Genomic DNA, 25,682 nt, shown 5'->3' on the forward strand with positions numbered 1-25,682 from the left:
ATTTATCACTCAGTGCGCTCAGATATTTATTTATTTATTTTCACGCAAAGCATTTAATTTAATAATGAAAAGGCTTTCAACTCCAAATTAAAAACAGCACGCCGTCTAAAGCGTTCGGCTTGCTTGTTTCATTTATTTAACAAGATTTGACCCCGGACTCTCGGCCTCTCAGTTGTTAACGCTCAAGCAAATATTGACAGAGCGGAGCTGGGTAAATCTAAAGGAGGGGGCCCATAGGTTGCAGTATTTTCTCCGACTCCCACTTCTTCTTCCCATTTCAGCCGCTTCACTCAGGAAAAATGTCAATTGAGTGATTTGTTACTCCAAGTCAAGGTAACGCACGCCGAACTTCATGAACCCATTTAACTTCTCCTATTCCCCTCCACCTATTGCTGCCCGCTAATGCTCTCCAGCATAGTCATTAACACTGTATTACCTTGGTGGAAAAATGAATCTCGCTCGTCGTCATCCACATCGTCGCTCTCGGAGCCATTAAAACGCGGCGAGCAAAGTGCAGAGTGCGGTACACGTCGTCTTTTTTTTTTTTTTTTTTTGCATGTCATTTGTCTTAAACTCATTTACTCTAACCAGTCTCCGATCTGCTCCTCCTCCTCCTTCTTCCCATCCTCACCCACACATCTTAATATCATAAAGTCCTAATTAATATTGCTGCTTAATTAAACACTCATATTTAAAGAATGTAGCAGGAGGTGGAGGAGGAGGGAGGAAGCTCTCATCCGTGCTATTAATTGTCTTGGTCATTAGCTCGTTTCTATCTGTCACTGCATCTGGCGGTGATGAAGTTCCATTAATGGAGCCTCCCCTGGTTTACAAAAGGGTAAAAAATGGGACATAAAATGGTTTGATGTATGCGATGAGCAGCGTGTCTGAATAAATCTAACCTAGCCAGAGGTGGAGAGAGAGGCTAATGTCTAATGTTAAATGATGTTAGGAGGATTGTTGAAGCACACGACTTTGTACTATAACAGGCTGTCTTCAGATTTCACTCACCAGCCACTCATTAACGCAAATATCTAATAGGCCAATCACATGGCAGCGACTCAGTGCATGTAGGTATGTTGTGGATGTTACAAACATGTTCATTGAAAAACCCCTCATATACAACTCAGTGTCCATGTGAAAACTTTATATTTGATCCCAAGAGACAAAACTTCCAAATGTGGCTTGTAGGAGGCTCGTTGGTCTAGGGGTATGATTCTCGCTTTGGGTGCGAGAGGTCCTGGGTTCAAATCCCGGACGAGCCCTTTGGCAGGTAAGATCATAAGACAGTCATTGACAATGACCTCACGTGTGTCTGGTGAAATTGGTGAGCACTGTGTGGTGTATTTAAACAAAAAGCTATAGAATGTTCCTAAAATGAAAGTAACTCACTGTGTTTCAATGACAGATTGAAACAAGTTGCTTATGTTTTGACTGAGATCTAGTTGAGAATCATTTAATGCTTCTCTGGTTGTTTGAAAGTTGTAAAGGTTTGTCGCATCAATAATCGTAACTAAAAGTGCGAATGACCAATACAAAAGTGTGCATGGCTTATATGTATTTGAAAGATGGGCGTATCCTAAAAGACAGAATTTGAAATTTTGGGAAGATAAAACATGACCACACGCGGCTCGTTGGTCTAGGGGTATGATTCTCGCTTTGAGTGTGAGAGGTCCCGGGTTCAAATCTCAGAAGAGCCCTTTAGTCATGGACAATCTATTCACGGGCCACAACCAAAAGTGCGAAAGAGAGGTCCAGGGTTCAAATCTCGGTCGAGCCTCTGGTTGCATAATCTTCTTTTTTGTATGTAGATTTATTAGAAACAGCATTTCGGTCCTTCCTTACCGTCTTAAAGGGGAACTATGCAATGTCGCTTTTCCTCTGTGTTGCTAACCCTCCTCCCGGCCATGTGCATTTGTTTTCAACAAAGCTGGTGAGAAGCAATCCATGGAGCAGTGGATAACGTGATTAATCATATACAATGCTACAAAGTGTATATAGAGGTTATGTGTTTATGTCTTATGTATTTATGTATTCCCTTGGGAAACGTCCCTTTCATTCAGACTGAGTGACAAAACAAACCTCCAAGGACAAAGGTGGACACAGCGAAACCGGGTAAAATATGTAGTATCACTCGACTCAACAATGACCCATACCAGATCTTACAAGGTTGGTTTTCAGCCAAGAGACGCTAGGTGGAAGGCAGAGAGCCTCCATTCTCCCTGGAACTAGTTACAAGTCATTGATTTAACCAGCACTGTTACTCTGAAGCTGTTTGATTAAGGTAAAAATGTAACATAGTTAAGGTAGAAATCCTGCATAGTTCCTCTTTGATAACAGCTGCGTATAAAATGAGATTTTAGCTTTGCCTTTCTGAGGTTGATCTGCTGTTCAACACTCCTTTGTGATTTTTTGGTTCACTTTCGGTTTGTGGGTTTTTCACCTCCATGATTACTATTTCCACATCCATGACGTCCTGTTACCTGCAGGACGTCATGGATGAAGAAATAGTAAAAACGTTGTTGCTTGTGCCACCAGGTGAAACTAAAGTCATGATTTTACGATCGGAAGTTGATCCATTGTGATCTATTTTGAAATTTACCGGATGGTCTGTGGCTGGACTTCCTGTTTGGGATGATCTAATCTAAGTGGATTGATGCGTGCTGGCTGGGTGATCTGCCAGAAATAGACCTGCTGCGTATTTCTGCTGGACTGCCAGAGATACAGCGGACGGAGACAGACCAAAGGGTGTTATTTCTCTTCAAATATGTTGATTTTAATCATGTTTCACATTTTTGTTTCATGTTTGGTCCTGTGAGTTAAAGTCACTCATGTCCACTCTTGTCATGCACTTACCGTTTGTTTTTTTTTGTACTCACCTTTTCCTTCTCGTTTCAGATCCTAACTTCCTCCCTTTGGAGATCATTTTATCTTTCACTTGCTTAACTGTTCACATTAACACAAAAAGTTTGACCCAAACATTTGCATGCCACCGCACCATAGTCCAGTAATTTTAGGCCAAAAAAGGGGTCAACGTTAAACAAATTGCAACAGAAGCAAACTCAACTGATTTTGTATCCTCAACATGTCCTGAATGAGGGAAAAAAAGCCCCGAAAAATCCCATTAGGGGAAAGTTTTGAAAAACACCCAAACATATCCCATTTATACGCATATAAAACATTTTTTTCACATGAATAGGGTAAAATTTTTAACCTTTAGATATCTCCATGAAAATTACTGAGTTGATTACTTACATTAAGACAAACAAAAAATGTATTACAAGTTTTTTGAAATTCTTTGTTAACATGAGCAAATTTGCACAAATTTGCACACATTTGCATAAATTGCACCGTTTTGACGGCACATGTATATATGAAGGTGCTGTGGTGGTACCGGCATGAAAATTGGAATGAATTGACTCCATCGGTCAACCGACAAGTTGACCACTTTAAATTTCAATATGACTGCAATTTTTCAAGACAGCCACATCCTTAGTAGAGCAGGTATGACATGCTCCGTCTCTATTAATGCTCATGGGCCTAAATTGGTTCCATTCCTTAAGTTTTTTAACTGTAATATGTTGAACAAGACATTTTCACCTGCTCTACCCAATGTTTAGATCAGGTGCTGTATGTATGCAAATTAGCCATACGTAATTGGATTATGCACTGTTGGCTCATGTCATGCCTGCTCTACTAAGGATGTGGCTGTCTTGAAAAATCAACCAAAACCCGGCCATAGCAGCGTATTTCAGTTTGTGCGAATCAGGGGATTTTACAGTCATCTTGAAATTTAAAGTGGTCAACTTGTCGGTTGACCGATGGAGTCAACTCATTCCAATTTTCATGCTGGTACCACCACAGCAACTTCACATGTGGCGTCAAAACGGAGCAATTTATGCAAATTTGCTTATGTTTACAAAGAATTTAAAAAAACTTGTAATACATTTTTTGTTTGTCTTAATGTAAGTAATCAACTCAGTCATTTTCATGGAGATATTTAAAGATTAAAAATGTTACCCTATTCATGTGAAAAAAATATTTTATATGCGTATAAATGGGATATGTTTGGGTGTTTTTCGAAACTTTCCCCTAATGGGATTCTTCGGGGCTTTTTTTCCCTCACTCAGGACATGTTGAGGATACAAAATCAGTTGAGTTTGCTTCTGTTGCAATTTGTTCAACCTTTTTTCATAAAATGACTGGACTACCAGCTGATCATCAGCCACAGCCTACTTGAGTATTGCTGTTGCCCTTCTCCATCTCTTTATTACCACAATGTACCCATCCTCTTAGCATGGCCTGTCATAAAGCTCAAATCATTTCATTGTAACGTAACGTTTCTAATGATGATGAGTTTACTGGACTCAGGTGGCCTCCACAGTCACCAGATCTCAGTCCAGTACAGCAGCTTTGAGAGGATATGGTGGAATAGGAGATTTGCATCACAGATGTGCAGCAACAGCGTGAATGATGCTGTTATGTTGAAGATGTTTCTCCATGTCGGTGAGCCAATCAGAACTGAGGAGGCATCGAGCCTCTCATCTGAGTGGATGACTGTTATTTTGTGATCTAATTATTTCAGTAGTCACAGACATCACAGAAGACATGGAGGCTGGTTTTAAGGCTGATGAGGCTTTGATACTTTCACTGTATTATAGATCCTACACCTGCTTTATAATCAGAGATCACAGTGATGTCTGCCTTTATACTATTTGGGACCAAATATGAACACATTTAAGAGCAGATTTGGGCACAACTGAGATAATTAAGGATTTGTAAATGGGCAAACCGAGCTAGCAATTCTGTTTTTAAAACAAAAAACAAAGACAAAGCTTGAGAAGATCTGTCAGGAAGAATTGGATAAACTACTGAAATCCAGGTGTGCAGAGCTTGTAACTAGCTGTATATGTATCAGCAAAGTTCTGAATTAAAGGTCTAGATACATGTATGAGATGTTTTTGTTTTTGATTTTTAATACATTTCTAAAAATGAAAAGTAAACAGTTTTCAGTTTATTATTCTGGTCCACTGATAGTTGACAGATATAAAACTAAATGCACGATAATACAATGTACAAAATATGATGGAGTTTGAGGTCATTGTAGATATTTTTACCCTTCTTTTGATTGAATCTTAAAAACAAGGTTCTTTATTACCTCTAAACAGCAAGACAGTGACATTTGTGCCGGCCATATGTAACCAGCAGCATAGATATAAAAGGAAGGACGGATAAGGTCAGTACTTTGGGATTCACTTATCGTTTTATCATAGTCCATATCTCTGCATAATGTGTCCATGTGACCTTAAAGTAAGGAGCTTATGAAATTAGCAACAGCATAAATATTGATAATGCCTTGTTCAGATGCTGCTTCTTTCAAACATTACATTGTGATTATGGCCAACAATCAGTATTGATATCCTGGTGCGGCCGTGCACACTGGGCCAGTAGTAATGCAATTTGATGCCAGGCGGAAGGGAGGAGGAATCAAATCACAGGACTGAGAACAGGATGCCTAGGAGCTAACCTGGGAGAGACAGAGAGGACACCTGAGCTCCAAGATGATGCTCAGTCGCTGGGAAAATAGGTCCTACGGGAAGAGCTACACCAGTTTACCACAAATTAATACAAATTGTGTATATTTTACACCAAAGGGCCTTTTTTTTTTTTAAAACTCTGTCTTTGTGTCATGCATGCAGCTTTTCATTTCTGTTTATTATAAAGTGTTTGGCCTCAAATTGTTTTTTTATTTTTTTTTATTCTCTTTGCATACAATACAATACTACATAATGAGTGAAATAAGTACCCAATCACTGAATCACCGAATCACAGTTAACCTTATTTTTTGCAAGAAACAAAATAAACAAAACAACAACAAAAAAAAAATCATAAAAAGTTAAATAACCACAGTTAACCAACAGTCTTGTTAAAAAAGAAACAAATAAACAATCCAAAAATACGAAGAAATAAAATCATAATAAATAAAACAATCCTTGAGGGACACAGTTTGCGTCACTGCCAGTTACAAACAGACAAGTTGAACAAGAAAAAGATGCTACTGTAACTGCACTAGAAGCCTGGTTTTCTGATGAGGAAGTTAGCATAGCAAGTTAACCTCCAGCTTCATATTTCATGAGTCAAAACCATTTAAAATAAAATATTCACGATAGCAGAGCAGGAACATGTCTGGAGAAGAAATTTAATAAAGCAAAATCAACGCGCAGACTACCACTGGTGTAACATGGTTTCACAATCAGTCTGCATCAGTGATACAGTGATATGACAGTTGGTAGCATGTGCTTGACTGCCAACTTAACCGGAAAGGAAGGAAGACAGCAAGGCAGTGAATGTTACAATTAAATGTCCCACCTAGAGAATCTTTGGGGTCAATTTCACCCCAGCAATATAAACCTCCAGAAAATGATTATAATCAAAATTGTTACCCAAGTTTATGTGTCAGGAACTTTGTTTGTTTGTTTAGTACCTTTATAGCCCTTTAGATATATTTTTAAAATCCCCCCCTCATCCTCCTTTTCACTTTAGAGAGGGAACGCACAGAGCACCAAGAGAAATTTTAAGTTTAGAAGGCTGCTGTATCTTCAGGAAAACCATATTCCTCACCCCCACAGCGTTTGAATGTCAAAGTTCTTGCAAGAATGATGTTATCAGTGGATCTCACACTTTTACAGATATGGCTATTTTATGTTAGGGCCCTAAACCTTTTTGAAAATTATAAAGTTGCATGTTATAGTGACGTCAATATCATCCAAAGCAACAAATGTGTATAAAATGTTGTTATTTCTTAAATGTTCTATGCAGCTAAAACAGCCTGAGGTCAGATTGACCCCAATGAACACTGATGCGTACAGCATGTGTTTAAAGAATATCATGTCAATTTTATGTTTACCCACTTGTTCCCATTAGGAAAAGCAGTCAAATATACAGTAAAAAAAAAAGATGTCAATCACTTATTTAGAGACGTCAAACATTAAAGGCATAGTAGCATTTTTTTTAAAGTGGGGTTGTATGATCTACAAATAGCCCCTAAGTACTTTAATTGCAGTAGAAGACTCTCTGCACTCCTCCCGTTAGCAACGCCAGCACATAGCCCTGCCCAGAGATTTACAACATACAGTGTTGTGAACAGACCCAAAGAAATGGCCTATTTTCGCAGCCCAAAAGAGGTTTTACCTGAAAAAAAAATACACAGTTCCATTGTTCGCTGTAATATAAATTTTTCCAGCCCTTCAAAGTGCAGGAAAAACGCAGTTTTTATTTGGACCTGCTGATCGCTAACCCTGAGTGGGAGGGATACGTGAGTTGGTTAGGTCCAATTAAAAACTGCGTTTTTCCTGCACTTTGAAGGGCTGGAAAAAATTATATTATAGCGAACAATGGAACTGTGTATTTTTTTTCAGGTAAAACCTCTTTTAGGCCGCGAAAATAGGCAATTTCTTTGGGTCTGTTCACAATGTTGAAAATCTCTGGGCAGGGCTATGGGCTGGCGTTGCTAATGGAAGGAGTGCAGAGAGTCTTCTACTGCAATTAAAGTACTTAGGGGCTATTTGTAGATCATACAACCCCACTTTAAAAAAAATGCTACTATCCCTTTAAATGGGGTCAAATTTAACCCCAGGATCTGCAGCAACGTGTTATACCTTTCTTATTGGGTCGTGTGGCAATATCAAACAGTCATGTTAGCCAACAGAGCTAACAGATCATTGAATATGCTGAAATAAGGTCCATACACTTGATCTCTCCAGCTGATGATCCTCTGGGAAACAGATAGTAATGATCCGTCAGATCCCCTGTATGTTTATACGCCTCAAACTCGGAACGCAGCGCTACGATTATTCTTCCGTCTAATCTTGGGCTTGGTCCTGGAGGAGGCTGCGTGGGCCTTCTTGGTTAATAAACTCAAAGTTTCCTTTAAAGATGAGAAAGACAGAGAAATGTGAAGACGATTGTTACTCGGTCCCTTTCTTCTGGAGGAGGAGCTGAAAACCCACCTACAACAGCCACTTTTAATGTTCCATTTCATTTATGCCCTTATTCCTCACTGTTCTCCTCTTGTACTACAGTATGTTGCTATTTCAGCGTGCTCCTAATTAGCTCTTCCTTGGTTTTATTATCCAGTTAGTTTGTAGAGACAGATGAATTCCTATTAATAAAGACCAGTCTGCAACCTTGACAGTCTTTGCAGTACTTTTATTTTTTCTAAAGCCTTATCAGTCTATAAACACTGGGGGAAAAACACACTTGCAAGGAGAGGATGAATAAATTTATTAAAATGTAATGATTAATGGAAATGAATGACGGAAAAGTTCAAATATGTTTTGTTTTTTTTTCGCTCAAAGTGTCATTAGTAATTTTGAGGTGGTGATCAAAGCCTTTTCATGTCAAATGACTTAAAGTTGTCTAATTTGTCCAGTTGAATTTTCAGTCTTTATTTTTCTAAAATAAATGTCCTTGTTGAAGTAAAAAAAAAAAAAATACTTTGTCAAACAGTGGCTGACAGCTGAAGGAATGCAGGCAACAGGAGACAAAGGACAGAACAGGAGAAGGCGTCTTCAGCAACATAAATATACAACAAATATATTCTTCAATATCAGTGTGACACATGGAATCTGTTATATAATGAATATTGTGTATTTAAATTTACAGTGAAATAGAAGTTAGAGCATATGCATTTTCCAAAAAAAACTGAATACAGTGTATAAGGGAGTTTTTGACACATACTACAGAGCTGTAACAAAAAAAAAAAGCAGAATGAAGGGATGCATGTGCATAATGAACATACTCTATACTGCTGGGGTATGGTGGTAATGGTCGGAGGAAATAAAGGAATGGGGAAAATACTGTTCTGGGAGCAGCCTGCATCCTAACAGACTGAAAGGCTCAGTGCAGTCACAACTGCATTTAAACCTAATGGATGTGTTCATGGTCCGTCGGCCATGTCGGACCAAGCAGGATGTGTTGCACAGGTGCGGCCCATGGCACAGGTGATTGCCTAGGGTGCAAAATATTAAAGAGGTCATCAGATTAGAGTTTTTTTTTTTTTTTTTTGTAGACAATAGAATAGAGCATCATCAAAAAGTATGGCTTTCTTCATACCCGTGCACAGACAGCTGGTTTTGATCAAATAGAAAGACTGCAAACCCCCAACATCACTGGGTCAAGTATTTTCTCAAAATTGAAAATATACTGAAAGATGCTCTTTGAAAGCTTCAGCAAAAACCTACAATAAAATATGGGGACCTTTTCTGGATAATGTCAAGGCACACATCACACTATCTATATGCTGCACAGTACAAGGCTGTACTTAATAGGAAAGTAAACACTTTCAGATCAGTGGTCACTCTGCTCTCCATATAGTTTTGTCTTTCCTTTTTTTGTCTCTTGTACCTTTATTGTATGTCAGTTCCTATAGTCAATGTAAAAATGTCCCAGATTTGTTCAAGTTGTAATGTATTTACTGAACCGGAATGATAAGAATGTTTTTAAAAAGATAATAATAATAAAAAAATGCATCACTTTGCTTTTCCAGTGCAGCAAAAATATATCAATAACAATACTATTAATCAATCAATTACTAAAACAGACACTCTTCCCCCCATGAACTGTTGATAATGAGCTGACAACATGATGAACACTGTCTGCTATCATGCTGTGATGCAAGTCACCAACACATGCACGATTTTACACACCATCCAAGGCTGTTGTCTGGGTCTGTCTTTGAGTTGCAGCTGCAAAACGAGTCAAACATGGAACAAATTACCAGGTGCACAAGGCAAAGAAAGAGCCAATTAAAAATCTGGCCTCAGGCTGCAACATTGTCAGGGCCAGCCATGGTGTCGCAACAATCCAGATACAGCATCAGCTTGTCTTGAATAGCCTCAAAGTATGAGGATGAATGTTGCTCTGCTTCTTCTCTGCTGATGTCATTCATGTTTTTGTTGATTTTGTAAGATAATATTACACACATACAATCAGGATTTGACTGTAAGTGGTCCAGACGAACACCAGGGTTTGACCTAGTCTTGACCTTTTAGTCCTCACACAGCACTGGTTCGCCCGATATGCACATTAACACATGTTGCGTTGGTCCAGTGAAATAATTGGGGAGTGTCCACTTTAGCCTAGCGTGAATCATTGACCAGATGAAGCAGAGTTATGTGCAGAAGTATGAGAAGAGGAAGAAGAAACTGCATGAGAATCAACAACAGTCAGTTAGACTTGTGTTCATTCCTCTCTGGGTTTAAAGCCATAAGACAGGAGTGAGAGGGGTCACTGTTCTAATAGTGTAACTGACCCAACAGGGCAGTGAGCCCATGTGTCATTTAACTTGCTTAGTTGTTAGTTACAACTGAACTTATACAAAATTGATATCTTAGTAAACACCAGTCTCAGTCTGGTCAGATGCGAACATGAACTGATGAAGCCTTTTGGATGAGAGGTGAAACATCTTCCTAGACAAATAACCAAGTCCAGTTGCATTTGATTAAAATTTCCTGGAGATGACTATGACCTGGACAAATGAGAATATTCACAGGCTCCAGGACTCTGGTACTTCTTCTTCACCGGCATCACCACAAATTCCTCCCTAACACTGTCCATGTATGCCGCCGCCCGCCCGAAGTCAGCTGAACCTATAAGCAGTATAGAAAATGAATGGATGAATATTTTAGTTTTCTACAGTTTTAAAGTGAAAAAGGGGAACAAAGCAGCAGCCTGCATAAGAATGGGAAACCCAGGAGACTTGAGCTCTCAGATAACTTTGACCAAGGTATCAGACAAGATATTTACTATTTACACGCTGTGATAGTTTCCAAAGGGGGAGGGGGGGGGGGCTACTACTGTATGCAGGGTGGCCAAACCTTTGTTGTAGGTTCGTTTCCCTTAATGTCACTTTGAAAATGTAAAAAAAGAAAAAGCATTATACTGTTTAAAATGTAAAGGGAATGTGTCATCTGTTACCTTATGCCTTTTCGAGCTTACTTCATCTTTCACTTCCTGAACTGTTCACATTAACAGAGATTTTGACCATGGGGTGCCCAGACTTTTGCATGCCACTGTATGTTGTGCAGCTTGTGTTTATTCCCATCAGAGGCCTCCTGCTGGCTGATTGGAAACCCTCCCTATACCTGCTCCGTTTATCTGTTGTGTAATTGACCCAGATCTGCCTGAAATCACCAAACAAATGAAATATTTCCCAAACACTCCATGGCCTCACCGACACCATCCATTTTCCCAGCAGATACCTGGCCGGTATGCACGGCGGCAGCGGTGGCGGCATTACCCATCACAAATTGTTCCGGACAGACACCTACTACGAGTGGATGTGTGTTTTTTTTTTGTTTTGTTTTGTTTTGTTTTTTCTGAGTGTGTGTTTGCCATTGTCTGTCAGCCCGAATAACCCGGCGTCCTGTTGTCACACCTGTCACCTTTTTCCCTATCTATCTGCTAATGAGAACACACACACAAACAGTCCACAAACCACTCGTTCCTTCTTCCAACTCCAGCTCCTCTGTTTCTCCCTTCCTCTGGAGTGCAGGTTTATTCATCCTCCATCATCCCGCTATCGTCTTCTCCTATCAAACTGTCATTAACAGAGAGAGAGACGCCGCTGGATGAGGAACACAGATAGAGCACTTTTCATTTTATCTGTCAATCGATTGCGTCTTCAGCGGCTGTCGTGCCCGTTCCAATCCCCGAGCCCCTTCTCCACACACTTTCTGCTCACCATTCCTCTGTTTATCTATCAAACTCTCTCAACCCGCTGTTTAGTCTGCGCCTTGTTTACGCTCGGTCCATCGCTCTCACTTTTGTTTGCTTGGGTGAACTTTCTGCTCCTTTGTCTTTGTTTGCACAAGTGGAAGAGACACACACAGGCACACACACACACACACACACACACACACAGAGACACACTACCTCACAAAGACTTTCACAGATCAGATAAAGACAGACTTTCCACTGTCGGGAGCGCAGGTGACTGCTGTAAATGGCCTGCTGCTGCTAAGTCATTAACATCGACGAGTTTGACTGCCGGGGTGTTCATTTCCTATACGCCGCTCTCTCCTTCAGACGCTTTGAATACAGCTGCTGTTGTCATTAGGTCGTCTTTACTTAACCTGCAGTGATCCGGAAAAAATCCACAGCTTTGTGTCCTTCCACAACAAACACTCTCTGGGACTCAGGGACGCCAGGGTGTAAATTAGAAAGTCAGAAATCCATTTTTTGCACAGCTGTGAGACTATAAAAGCTTATTCATTTAAAGGAGCAGTTCAGCATTTGGTTTTACCCCTTTTTTTCCAAAATAAAAATAAGAAAATCTGGTAACACTTTGCAATAAGAGTCCCTTGATTAACGTTAGTTAGTACATTATTAAGCATTAATATATAAACTAATGTGTCTTTTAATGCTGAGTTATGCATACATAATGATAACTAATTACATGATTCAACTTTTATTATTACTTAATAACTTATTAACTAACTTTGAGTAGTAAACATTAATTAACTGCTTACTAATAGGCTACATTAATTAATGTGTTTCCTATTCCTAAGTAATACATAATAATGATTGTTAATATATCTGTAAACAGTTAATTAATGCTTAATAATATAGTAACTAACATTAATTAAGGGACCCTTATTGTAAAGTGTTACCGAACATCTAAATTAGTTTCATCTCTGTGTTAACAAGGCTAGACCTGGTTAGCCTAGCTTAGCAGAACACTGGAAACAGATGGAAGCAGGAAGGCTATCGACTGTGTCTAATAGGCTATGTGTAGCCTATATGTGCTGTGATACACTTTGGCAGTTTGACAAACTCCTTCCTGACATCTCGACTCTGAAGACAGTTGTCCATTGTCCACAGGTTTATTGATGTAAGAAAGAGTAAAACTAAAACAGACAAAAGGCATAATGAATACAATTGAAATTGCTTCCTCTTTATGCTTACACAATGTAAATATACTGATTCTTAATGAACTAAAGTGCTTGTTTTTAACTACTACTTTCCATGTATTGATTACTTATTTACCAAATTAAAACCATTATATTTTAACACATTTTAATGTACAATCAACTATGTATTCACATGTATTTGTATTTATTCACTAATATGAATTTTAACAACAGTCATAGCGGAGTAGTCAGTGACTGGATGGAGTTCCTGAATAAACTTCTCAAAACTAAACATTGTCACAAAAAGAATCATCTGTGATCATTAATAACAATAAAACAAATAAATACTACATACCAACAATGCCATCAAAGGGTATATAAGATTAGCAGCGTATGTGAACCATGCTTCTCCTCTGTTCCTGATTATGGAAGTGAGTCACCTAACCTGTTACATGTATTTCCTGTTTCAAAATAAAACCGTACAAAAATAAAAGTTTAGCGATTGTAGCAAAACATCTAAAGTTCAATAATAGGCTACAATAGAGAGCCTAAGTGGAAGCAGTAAGTAACACTCTCATGACACAATTCAAACAAAATAAAACTTTGAGTCTCGTTTGTCTGTTTGCTTAGGCTCTCTATAATCAACACCTCTTTACCTTCACTAATCAACACACTGCATCTCCTGTGTTTGATAGACACACAAATATAAATGTAAACTGACATCTCCATGTGGAGTTCTGCACCACAGGTAGGTCATGGTAAACAACAGCTTATGCAGTGACTGTGTGTGTGTGTGTGTGTGTGTGTGCAACTTTCGGTAGTTGAGTCTACACAGAAGACGACACATGGATAGCTGCAAGGATGTTGTTGTGTTAACATCTATTTTCATATCTTTTTTTTTTTTTAAAGTACTTTATTTATTCATTTTCAAAACATCCAGGTACATAACAACCCAAACAATTACCCCTTCTTTCCCACCCCCCTCCCCCAAAGTAGGTTAGGGAGAAAAAGAAAGAAAAAAGACAGATAAAAGGAAAAAAAAGAAGAAAGAAAGAAAAAAAAAAAGGGTGAAAGTTGTACTCTACTGTATTACAGTTTCTATGGCCATCCATGACTGTATACAATTATATACATTTGTGTAAATTATGGACAAATAAATACTCAAACATAATCAAGAAATCAAGGTGTCATGAGGGTCCTCTCAGCTGTGTGATGTGATCAAGAAATGGTTGCCATATTTGATGGAATCTGTCTGATTTTCCTAATAACTCAAATCGAATTTTTTCCATATATAAAATATTTGAGAACTCAGTGAGCCAGGCTTCAAAACATGGGGATGTTTCTTTGTTCCAGACTTTAAGAATAATTTTCTTTGCAACAACCATTCCATACTGTATTGATAAGGCTTTCCAGCGACTAAGAGTATCAAGCTGGTGAGACCAGCCAAAGATACCTGTCTCTGGGTCTGGCGTGAGATCATATCCGTAAACCTCAGAGTAGAAATGGAAAACATCATGCCAAAATCTACCAAGTTTGTTACAAAACCAGAACATGTGTGCCAGTGTACCATCAGTCTGTTTACATTTTACACATAATGGTGAAGTGGATGCATAGAATGAATGCAGTTTAACACGTGAATAATGGAGTCTATGTATAACCTTATACTGTATTAGCTGATGTCTTGAATTAACTGAACATGTATGTATGCTATGAAGACATTTACGCCATGCATCTTCTGAAATGGTGGTACCTATATCCTTCTCCCAGGACTCTCTCAGATATTGCGTACTTGGAGCAGTTTGAACTGCAAACGCATTTACAAACATGGACACCAGCTTTTTGGTCTCAGGTTTCTTTGTTATAAGAGAGTAGATTTCATCTGGCGAGTTATAGGTTTCAAAGTTTGAGATGTTTGCTCTAGTATAGTTCCTGATTTGCAAGTATCTGAAAAAGTGAGATGCTTGTAAATCAAATTTTCTTATAAGTTGGTCAAATGAGGCAAAAACATTGTCAATATACAAATCTTTCAGAGTAACCAGACCTTTCCCTCTCCAGGAAGAGAAAACAGAATCTGACTGAGAGGGGCGAAATGCATGATTGTGACAAATGGGGGCAAAAATAGAAGTGTTAGTTAAATTAAATGTTTTTTTAATCTGGTACCACACCTTTAATGAATGTTCTACTATAACCCCAATCCCTTTAAATGGTCCAGGCCTTCTCTTTGCTGTATTGAGTAGTGCTGGGAGGGAGGTACCAGTGACGTCCTGTTCTATGGCAAGCCATGATGGTGTAGTAGCATTAAGTTGTGTCGGATAAGCTTGCTGCCAATACACAAGAGCTCGTGCATTAGCTGCCCAATAATAATGTTGAAATAAAGGGAGCGTCAGTCCACCCAGTTCCTTTGGCTTACAGAGGTGCTTCTTACTTATTCGATGTGGTTTGTATCCCCAAACGAAAGGCATAGTGATTGAGTCCAATGTTTTAAAAAAATTTTTAGACAGAAAGATGGGTACATTTTGAAATATGTATAGGAATCTAGGTAAGGTCACCATTTTTATAGCATTAATTCTGCCGATCATTGACATGGGCAGTGTTCGCCAAAGTTCAATATCAGTTTTAAGTTTATCAATCAGAGCCTTGTAGTTCAGTGTATAGAGCTGATCAAATTGTTTGGGGATTGTAGTGCCAAGATATTTAACATGGGTGGTCTCCTTTACGGGTAGATTTCTGAGAAAGTTGGGATTTAAGTCCTCACTCAGAGGCATAAATTCACATTTCTGCCAGTTTACAGTATATCCTGATAGCTTACCAAAGGTTTTAATTTGATCCAATAAAGCTGGGAAAGATTTTTCAGGCTGCGACAAGAACAGGATCACGTCATCAGCGTACAACGCTATATAATGATCTAATTTACCCAGATGTATAGGGATAATTTTTGGATTACATCTAATACTTATTGCAAGGGGCTCAATACACAAAGCAAACAACAGAGGGCTTAGGGGGCAACCCTGTCTAACACCACGGTGCAGGTTGAAAGGGTGAGATCTGTCTGAGTTGGTAAGGATTGATGCAGTTGGATACGCATAAAGCATCTCTACCCATGAGCTAAAACTTTCACCCAGGCCAAATTCTCTGATTGTTAAAAGCATATATTTCCAATCTACCTGATCAAATGCCTTGTGCGCGTCAAGTGTAAGTATTGCAGATTTTGACTTGTTTTGTTTGCTATATACAATATTCAGTAATCTACGGACATTAAAAAAAGAAAATCTCCTGGGAATAAACCCCACCTGGTCTGGGTGTATAATAGTTGCAACATGTTTATTCAATCTATTAGCTAGGATTTTGGAAAAGACTTTGAGGTCACTCCCGAGAAGAGCAATAGGCCGATAAGACGATGGATCAGTCTGATCTTTATCTTTTTTCAATATTAAAGAGATGTTTGACGTATATAATGAGTCTGGTAGTTTTTTATTCCTTATCGATTCTTTAAACATTCTCAATAATAGAGGGGCCATATCATCAATAAATGCTTTATAAAAGTCAATGCCCAGGCCATCAGGACCAGGTGACTTTCCACTCGGAAAATCCTTTATAGCCGTGATAACCTCCTGTAAAGCAATTTCCGCATTGAGTTCATTTTGTGCATCACAGTCTATTTTGGGAAGCGAAAGGGAGCGCAAGAATTGAAGAGTATCCCCTTCTGTTGCGGAGGTTTGGGATTTATATAAATTTTCATAAAAGTCCCTGAAGCACTTATTAATTTCAACAGGGTCTGTAACAATAGAGCTTGTCTGACTTTTAATTTCGTGAATAGCCCTGCTAGCTTGTGCTCCTCGTAGCTGGCGTGAAAGAAGAGGGCCAGGTTTATCTCCCAATTCAAAATGTTTGTGCCTCACTTTCAACAACAAAGTATTAATTTGTTGAGAGAGAATACAGTTATATTCATGCTTTAACTTAACGATTTCCTTCAATAAAGGTGAGGATGGAGCCTCCCTATACTGTTTTTCAAGGAGGGTAAGCTGTGGATCTATAACTGATAATCTCTGTCTCCTCTGTTTTTTTTGTGCAGTTTCATAGGATATGACAAAACCTCTTATCACAACCTTAAAGGCCTCCCACAGTGTTGAATCTGAAACATCACCTGTATCATTAAAAGCTAAATAGTCCTTTATCGAAAGCGAGCATTTTTCCAAAAATATTTTGTCATTAAGAAGACTTGGATTGAATCGCCAATTATAGTGTGGTTTTTTCCATCCGAAGTCCATGCCTACAGAAACTGGGCTGTGGTCTGAAATTAAGATATTGTGATATTTAGATGACTTAATAAATGCTGTCAACTTAGAATCAATTAAGAAGTAATCAATCCTTGTGTATGTATTGTGAACTTGTGAGAAAAAGGAATATTCTTTCCCTGTGGGATTGTGAATCCTCCAGATGTCAAGCAGATTAAGCGACTTCATTAGATTATTCAGCATATTTGTGGAGTCCGAAGGATTAACTGGGCGAAGTGAGGACCTGTCTAAAATGGTGTCTAAGACGCAGTTGAAATCACCACCTGCAATCAAGTTGGTTGTTGCTAGGTCAGGTATCAGCCGGAAAACACCTCGAAAAAACCCAGGGTTGTCAAAGTTTGGTGCATATAAGTTAAGGAGGGTAACGTGAACAGACAAAATTTTGCCAGTCACAATTATGAAACGACCATTTGGATCTGATTTAGTTGAAATGTGTTGGAAGGGAATATTCTTTTTGATTAAAACTGCCACACCACGTGCCTTGGCTGAAAAGGTTGACTGAAATATTTGTCCTATCCAGCTACACCTAAGTTTTGAGGCCTCTGTGTGTCTAATATGTGTCTCTTGCAGAAATAAGATATCAGCATTCAAATCACGTAAATGAGAAAATACCTTGGCTCTCTTTGATGGGTTGTTTAAACCTCTGACATTCCAAGAAGTTAGATTAACAATGTTATTCCTATGATCATTCGTTGGGCCACTCATGACACCGCTACCACATAAAAAAGGAAGATGCCATTGTATTCAAACAAAAAAAATGAGTACAACGTGAACCAAACTGATAGAACATACCCTTCGAACTCCCTACTTTGCCCCCCCCCCCCAAAAAAAAAGGGTAATATAAACCCCACATGGCAGCGGAGCTGCTGAGAAAGGAGCCTGTACATGCGGTAAAGCACCTAACAAAGCAAACTAACATTATCCCCCATATCAACTCCTTACCACTCTCCTGTAAGTGAATTATAAACCCTCCTTATAAATCAGGTAATATGCATTTTGAAACCTATTTTCAAAAAAAAAAAAAAAATTAAGAACAAGAGACAAGAGTAACAAATGTAAGTAACAAAGCAAATTTTAAAGACTGCCTTTTTCCTTTTTTTTTTTTTTTTTTTTTTTTTTTCCTCAAAAGCGCATAATGTCTTTGTAAGATATGAGCCAATCATAGTAAAACTGACAGCAATAACCAAAAGTGACCTTACACATACGCCATAATGTTAAGGCAAACTATGTGAACGTAAAGTCTGAGTCTGAGTAGTGCAATTATTGCAAAAACACGTTGGCTTTTGCCTCACCGTTCATTTTGTCCATCCATTAGTGAGAATATCCACACCTGTGCAGGTAAACCTGGCTCTTGATCCAGTCGCACTGGCGGCATCCGGTCACTCGGCGTTGCCAGCTGCTGAAGGCTGTATGTGTCTGTCAGCGTAGGTGGCTGCCTCTTTTGCTGATTCAAATATCTTGGTTTGACCAGCATGAGTAAAAATCAGGCGTGCAGGAAACAGGAACCCATGGCGGATACCGGCCTCCTTAAGTTTCAGTCGAACTGCATCAAACTCCTTGCGGTCCTTCATCACTTCTGCTGTGAGGTCTGGAAAGATGCTGATGCGCTGCCCCTCGTAGTTTAGCGGACCATCGTTGCGAGCCACTCGGATTATCTTCTCTTTCACGGTGTCGTGATGTATCCTGGCGATCATAATGCGTGGTCGGTTGCTTGGAGCGCCGATGCGGTGGGCACGGTCCACTTTAATCCCCTGAGGGAAATGCGCGGCTCCGAGGAGTTTAGGCAGCAAGTCAGACACAAACGTAGTTGGGGAGCCTCTCTCAATTTTCTCTGGCAGACCCACAATTTTAATATTTTGTCTCCTCGAGCGGCCCTCTAGATCGTTCACTTTGGCTTTCAGGAGTTTGTTTTGTGCACACAGGTCATCGTGGCTTTTTTCCAGCTCGGCCAGGCGTCCATCAAACTCACCGTGCCAGTCTTCCAGGTTTATAATGCGGGAGGTGTTGGAGGCGACGGCAGTTTTAAGCCCAGCGAGAGTTGTCTCCAAGTTGTCAAACCTCGCGTTCATCGAGTTTTCCATCCGTCTAATGGCCCCCAGGATGGGCGACAGAGAGGGCTCCTCGTCTAGTGCATCTGTTATAGCATGCACAGGGCTGGTGGAGCCAGGTGAGCTAGCGTTAGCATTAGCAGGCTCGATCGACGGATTGTCTTCAGTCTCTGAGAGAGACTCTGGTGTTTTTGGAGTCGGTTTCCTGGTTTTAACCATTCTTCGAGATGTTAGAAACGGATTTCACCGTCAAAAAGTGCAGAAAAGGAGAGTTAAATACTTATATCAAGTTGTAGTGGAGGAGCTGATGGAAAACACAACCTACTACATCGCTGGCTCTCTAGCGCCCCCCTTTTCATATCTTTTTTGTGTCTCTAAACAAACATACAGTACATACACGCTAAGAGTGTCGACAGAGTTCCTCTTTGTCAAGGTCGTCCTTGAGCGAGAAGAAAACCAGGACTCTCGGAATGGAAAGTCAGTTTGAACAAATATAGAATAATAATCCAACAGCATAAGAAAAAGCTGAATCGTCTTTTACCACTGAATACTATGTAGAAAGAACAAAAAGAAGTGACGTCTCACCCCAGCTCTTGGTCCTGGGTCTCCTACAGATTCCCCAACTTGTTTTCACCTGTCTGTCCTCTTTAACCTCACAATAAACCCCAGGCCAGCTGACCACTCTGACATTAATAATTAACATTGTGTGACAGTAGTGTTGTGGTACCTGAGTACCTTGATTTGGTCTCAACCCCCTCAAAGTCTTGGTCTTTATTTTGATTTATTTAACCTTTATTTAACCAGGTATAAAGACCCGTTGAGATCGAGATCTCATTTTCAAGGGCGACCTGGCCAAGAAGGTACAAATACATTACGATAAATAGGGCCACAGTACAAGATAAGCTAAAACAAAGTGCAAGGAGCAAGGGGGTCGTGGTGGCAAAAATGGTCAAAAGCAGAGGCACCGTTCAATTGATTTTTGTTGTCGGTCCTTTAGGAAACGACGGAAAACATTAACCTGTTGCCACTCCGACGGCCCGCCGGCGGGCCGTCGGGGGGGTTTTAATCAGGGAGGTGTCACAGAGGATGTCACCAGTCACTTGAAATAGTCATGCCACATATCGTTGGAAAGCTAAAACTCTTGTGATTAAAGATATGCCGACCATTCCTAAATATAATCATCACAGCAACACTCGAATCAGACTATAAACATGCTAACAAAGTTCGTAAAAAGCCGATATAACTCACGATTTGTGTCAGGGCAGGCTCAGGATCACAGGGTTTCCCCACAAACTTGGTGTCGTTACATTCAGAAAAGTCCAGTAAATCCAATCCAGTAAAGTATTTAGTCCAAAACACACGGTTGTACCGGTAGATAACCTCATCCCGCTGCTGCATCTTATGAAATTACGCATTGTATATCCAGTAAATCCGTTTATTTCTCCTCATAAGTCTGGCGTTTACATGAAAACAATGTTTATTTCACTTTACAAAATGGCGCTGCCCTCTGACCTTTCGAAATTTCAGCTCACTCGACCAATCACAAGCTCCCTCTCTCCGGCTGCCGCCTGCAATAGCGAATGAGTGGCTGTGTCTCATGAGGAACATCCCCTCCGACAGCGCTGAATGGCTTCAGCCAATAGAAACAGATCCCGATGACAACTGTAGCATTGAATAGCCAATGAAATTACGAAACGAACGATGTGCTGCATTCACGGTCCCTGGGAAAAGGCAGCACCGCCATTTTCATGCGTAACTTTGCAAAAGCTGCACTTTGGCGCATGTATTGTTTGTCAATGGCAACTTTAGGAAAACGCCTAGATATACACTTAGAAAAACATGTGTAAAATACTCATTTTTAGCAGGATTGTTATCAAATTTGAACTGGGGCCAGGTAAGGCTTCATGCTGTAGTCCCATTGTGTTTTCCAGCTAAAATTCTCAGCTACACTCATCTTCAGGCATCTGATTGCAACAAAAAAATTCAGGCGAGAATAAAAACATTCTAATTCAGTGTGCTCCCACTTAGATTACTCAATGATAGTAGCACTTATAGTGATTATTTCAGTTTGGGGAAAAACTTCAGAGTGATACCTTTCAAAAGAGACCAAGCCCATCCATATTCTCCAAACAGTTCAAGAACAGCATTCAATTTACTTTGGGTACGCCTTGGATAGGCGAATATCAGACATTTTCAGTTCAGCCTGGAGATTGTTCCATGTTGATGGGGTGGTGAAACTGAACACTTTTTTCCCTAATTCAGTCTGCACTCATGGAATATTCAAGCAGTAAGTATCACTGGACCTTAAGGCATACCGGTTTTCTGCTCCTTGGTCTTGGTAAGCTCGGGTTTTGGTCTTGACTCTTTGGAAAACCTCAGTATGGACTGAAACAGTTGTTGTCAAAGAGCAGTTCCAATCTGGACCACTCCCCTTTAGGTTCTGGCAGGAATCTAGATCCTATCTGAAGAATTTCTGATACAACCAAGAGTGTTTGTTTGCATATGGACAGCGGGGACATGTGCCTACAGTACCAATATTTGACATTGGCTGAAAGGAGCCTCCCTATCTGGAGGCTGACATCACATACAAATATCTAGTTTACTGACAGACACACACAGGAGAGGAGAGTCTATCAGGGCAAACTGTTTTTCAGATGAGTCCCTTTCCTCTGTTTCCTGCATTGCACAACACACATGGCAACACACTTTACTGGGTCTATGGGATCATGACAAAGGAAAAAAAAAACACCTAAGGAGCATCAGGAGAGTTTCCAGCAGCCAGAGAGAGTGAAAAAGGTATAACGCGTTGTATTTGGTGAAAGTTTGAAATGTCTGGATAACCACATCTGGGGTATTTTGTGCAGTTTATGACTTTCCACTGAGCACCGGCAGCTTTAGAGGTGTTTGCAGGAATGGATGGCTTACTGAACAGGAACACGGACCCAAGGACCAGGAGGCCCCAGGGCCAGAGCTTCAGTATGAAGTGATTATTCATATTTCTTGTTGGAAAGTCAATGAGCCCGCTACAGAGACACACATCAGCTGCAAATAGATACATAATGAGACACAAAAAATGACCAAAGGCTTGTTCCGGTTCAGAGGGAGGTACTCTTTTTCACTGTCTTTATATGCACCGACCCAACACATCAATAGTCACAGTTGTGGGTCCAGCGCCTTGCTCAGGGGCATCTCAGCAGTAATTATAGAGGAAAGTCAAATTGTGTTCCTTGACTTCTTATTGGTCCACACAATGAAGCCATATTTTCCAACCTCCGGGCTCCATGATTCCATCATCACTCAATTTACTGAATATGTTCAATGGGAAATTCTGCTACAATCTAACAATAGAAAACCATCACTCACCTGATGAAAGCTGCAGCTGCTGGAGTCAGGGGATCGTGTACAGTTGTACAATGTCCGTACACTCTTGTGACTTTGCCTACTTAGTAAAGTTAATAGAACATTTCTACAAGATAAGACAGTGCTATATGATCAAAACCACTTGATCCACAAACAACCAGATGTCCTTGTCCTCCTCCTCCTATATTCCCACCACCAGCAGTGTCTATAAAAACCCTGGGGGGTTGCACTGCCTCACCTTATTTTCACATATGACACGATGGGTGTCATCACCAACACCTCATACCTCACACTTTTCCTCTCTTGTTTTGCACATGACAATAGAACACCACATATTAGTCTTTCCTGCACAATTCCCCTACTAATATACCAACATAACTTCATGAGCTATGGCACTTCCAACTCAGAGTTGTCTGCTGCTTGTACTTATAGAAAGTACCTTTTTTGCCACATTTATTTATTTATTATTAATTTTAATTTTGTACCAAAAAGGTGGATTTACAGGACAGATAGCAGTGGTTGCAATTGCTCTATATTAAAATGGCTTGATTTTAATCCACCTATATGTATCCCATTACCTCAGTTTTTGTTTGTATTATTGCAATTTTGTGTCTTGCTGCATGAGCTGTATGTGTGCTCAACATGACCATTTCCCGCACAGACAAACCCCCCTAGGAGATAATAAAGATTGACTGAATTGAATTGAAAAACATCACATTAGCAAGGTAAACATTGCATTTGTAAGGTCACTAAGATCTTGACCTTTGACCTCAGACCACTAAAATGTTCGTTCAAGGCATTACTGATGAATTGTGTTCATATGGGACAGTGACCATCCATCCATCAATCCATCCATACATACACCCACACATCCAGTCTATCACAGGGCCACATAGAGACAAACAACACACACCCTCACTCACATTCGAGCCTACAGGCAGGTTGGAGTTTCCAGTTAGCCTAGTGTGTGTGTCTTTCTCTGATTGTGGGATGTAGCTGGAGAACCTGGAGAGAAACCACACAAACACAGGAAGAACCCCGAACAGACTGTCTTCATGCAATGACTCACTGTGGAGGCTGTCAAATAAAAACCATGTACAGGGAACTTCACTTTAGAAATGGAGTCAAAAGTACAATATCTGTCTCTTAAGTGAAATAAAAGTCACAAGTTTACAACAAAAACACTCAAATAAAGCACAGAAACTCTGATATACAGTATACTGAAGTACACTGCATCACACCTTTCTGCAGCAGACTGATAGTAACCAAGGATAACTGTGTGATATCTGAGGAATATAACAATCAGCTGAATTAAAAATATATATATTTCATCAGTTTTTGCGTGCACTATTGAGAGTAGTCTGATTGTTCTAAAATGCCTATAAACAGTGTTGGGACAGCTCACTATATTGTGTTTTAAATATTTATACTGGCAGCTTCATGGTCAGAGGACACAGTCAAACTTTGCTGATGAGACAGAAACAACGTTAGCTTTGCAGTAACCATTCTCAGACTGTGGTATTCAAACCCTGATTGGTTGGTACTGAGGAATTATAAAACCCTCTCCCACACCATCAGCAGCAGACTGGACTGTTGAAGTCCAGTTGGTCCATGGATTCAAGCTGACTGACATGGATTCAGAGTGTCTACAGTAATCCAGATCCACCAGACCAGAGAAGAACCTGTGGTGGTCTTCTGCTGCTGTTGTCCATCCACCTCTGGGTTGGATGTGTTGTTCAGCTTCTCTGCTCAGCTCAGTTGTAAAGAGTGGTTATCTGAGTGACCATAGCTCATCAAGTAGAAGTTTCTCCAGAGCTGCTGCTCACTGGACGATTCTTGTTTCTGTCAAGAGCCTGTGTACTCATGACGGCATCAAAACAGATCAGAGCGGCAAAAACAACTGGACTGGTTTCTCCTACACAAATTGTATATCACACACACATTCCCGCAACAATGATACACTTTGAGTGATTCGTCTTTCTGATCCACTTTACGTCCTGAGCCACAGCAGTTTTGTTACGCAGGCATTTCATTAAAGAATAATAATTGTTACTCATGCTGAGTGTAGTATCTCTGGCAGCAGGGCAGTATATGTGGGAATGACTCATGAATTAACTACAATGTCTGTGTTCATGCTAATGAAGGAAAATGTCACCCGTGGTGTCTGCTTTAGACTGGGGGCAAATAATATGTTTGTTTTTTTTGTTTTTTTTTCTCTTCATTTTCTATTTTTTTATTTCCTACATATAGATGACTGCACTATATTTTTTATTATTTTATTTTTCATTATTGGTATTATTATTATTATTAATAATGGTAGTAGTAGTAGAAGTATTGATTAGTAATATTATCCAGTTGTGTCTCAACAAAGTATTGTCTTTATCTTCCTGTCTTATGTGTTTGTCACTTTTTGCTGTATATTGTTTATTTTTGTACAACATTTAATGTTCTTGTCTTGTGTGTTTCTGTGGCTTTTGTTATTATCACACTTGTTGATGTCTTACACTGTTTGTCTCTGCACAATTAGCACTTCTTTCATTAGCACATTCAGCAGTGGTTTGATTATTTGACAGTAGGAATCTCACAGACTCCTGACAGATCCAAACTATATCCAACAATAATGTGGTGTATAGTTTGGTGGCCTGCAGTGAGACACAGTGAAGAGTGTCTTGTTTCAGTTAGTCAAAGCAGCACCTTCACAGACAGCAACAGGCTTGGTTGGAGACCGGTCTTCAGAGAGACGCCCTTTGATCAAATCATGTCAAAGACAGATGAAATTCACAGACTTACAGTATTTCACTCCCATAATACATCAGCACTTGTTTCTAAGTTTATCTCCCTCTCTCCCTCTTCTTATTTCTTGAAATCTTTTTTACCTTTCCACTTCTCGAAAATAGTGGCTAATGTTGTGACAGCGATGACAGCTGCATCTTTCACTCCGCTACAAATATGAGATTAGAAGTGAGTGTGTGTCTTTTAAGGCCGACAGTGATGAGCTAAATGTGATCTGTTTAACCGTCGCTGATGGTTCTGCTTTCATAGCAAGCAGCCGCTGAGACTGTGGACCA

At 39.8% G+C, this 25,682-nt stretch overlaps 1 non-coding gene across 1 annotated transcript; it reads left to right on the top strand.

The window, feature by feature from the left end:
• Positions 1-1,193: 1,193 nt before the first annotated feature.
• On the top strand, positions 1,194-1,265 carry trnap-ugg (transfer RNA proline (anticodon UGG)). The gene has a single exon. It is a non-coding gene; the product is annotated as a tRNA-Pro (tRNA).
• Positions 1,266-25,682: the final 24,417 nt, after the last annotated feature.

The sequence above is a fragment of the Trachurus japonicus genome, chromosome 10 (genome assembly GCF_045865225.1).
Source record: "Trachurus japonicus isolate A0001 chromosome 10, Traja_1.0".
Lineage (NCBI taxonomy): Eukaryota > Metazoa > Chordata > Actinopteri > Carangiformes > Carangidae > Trachurus > Trachurus japonicus.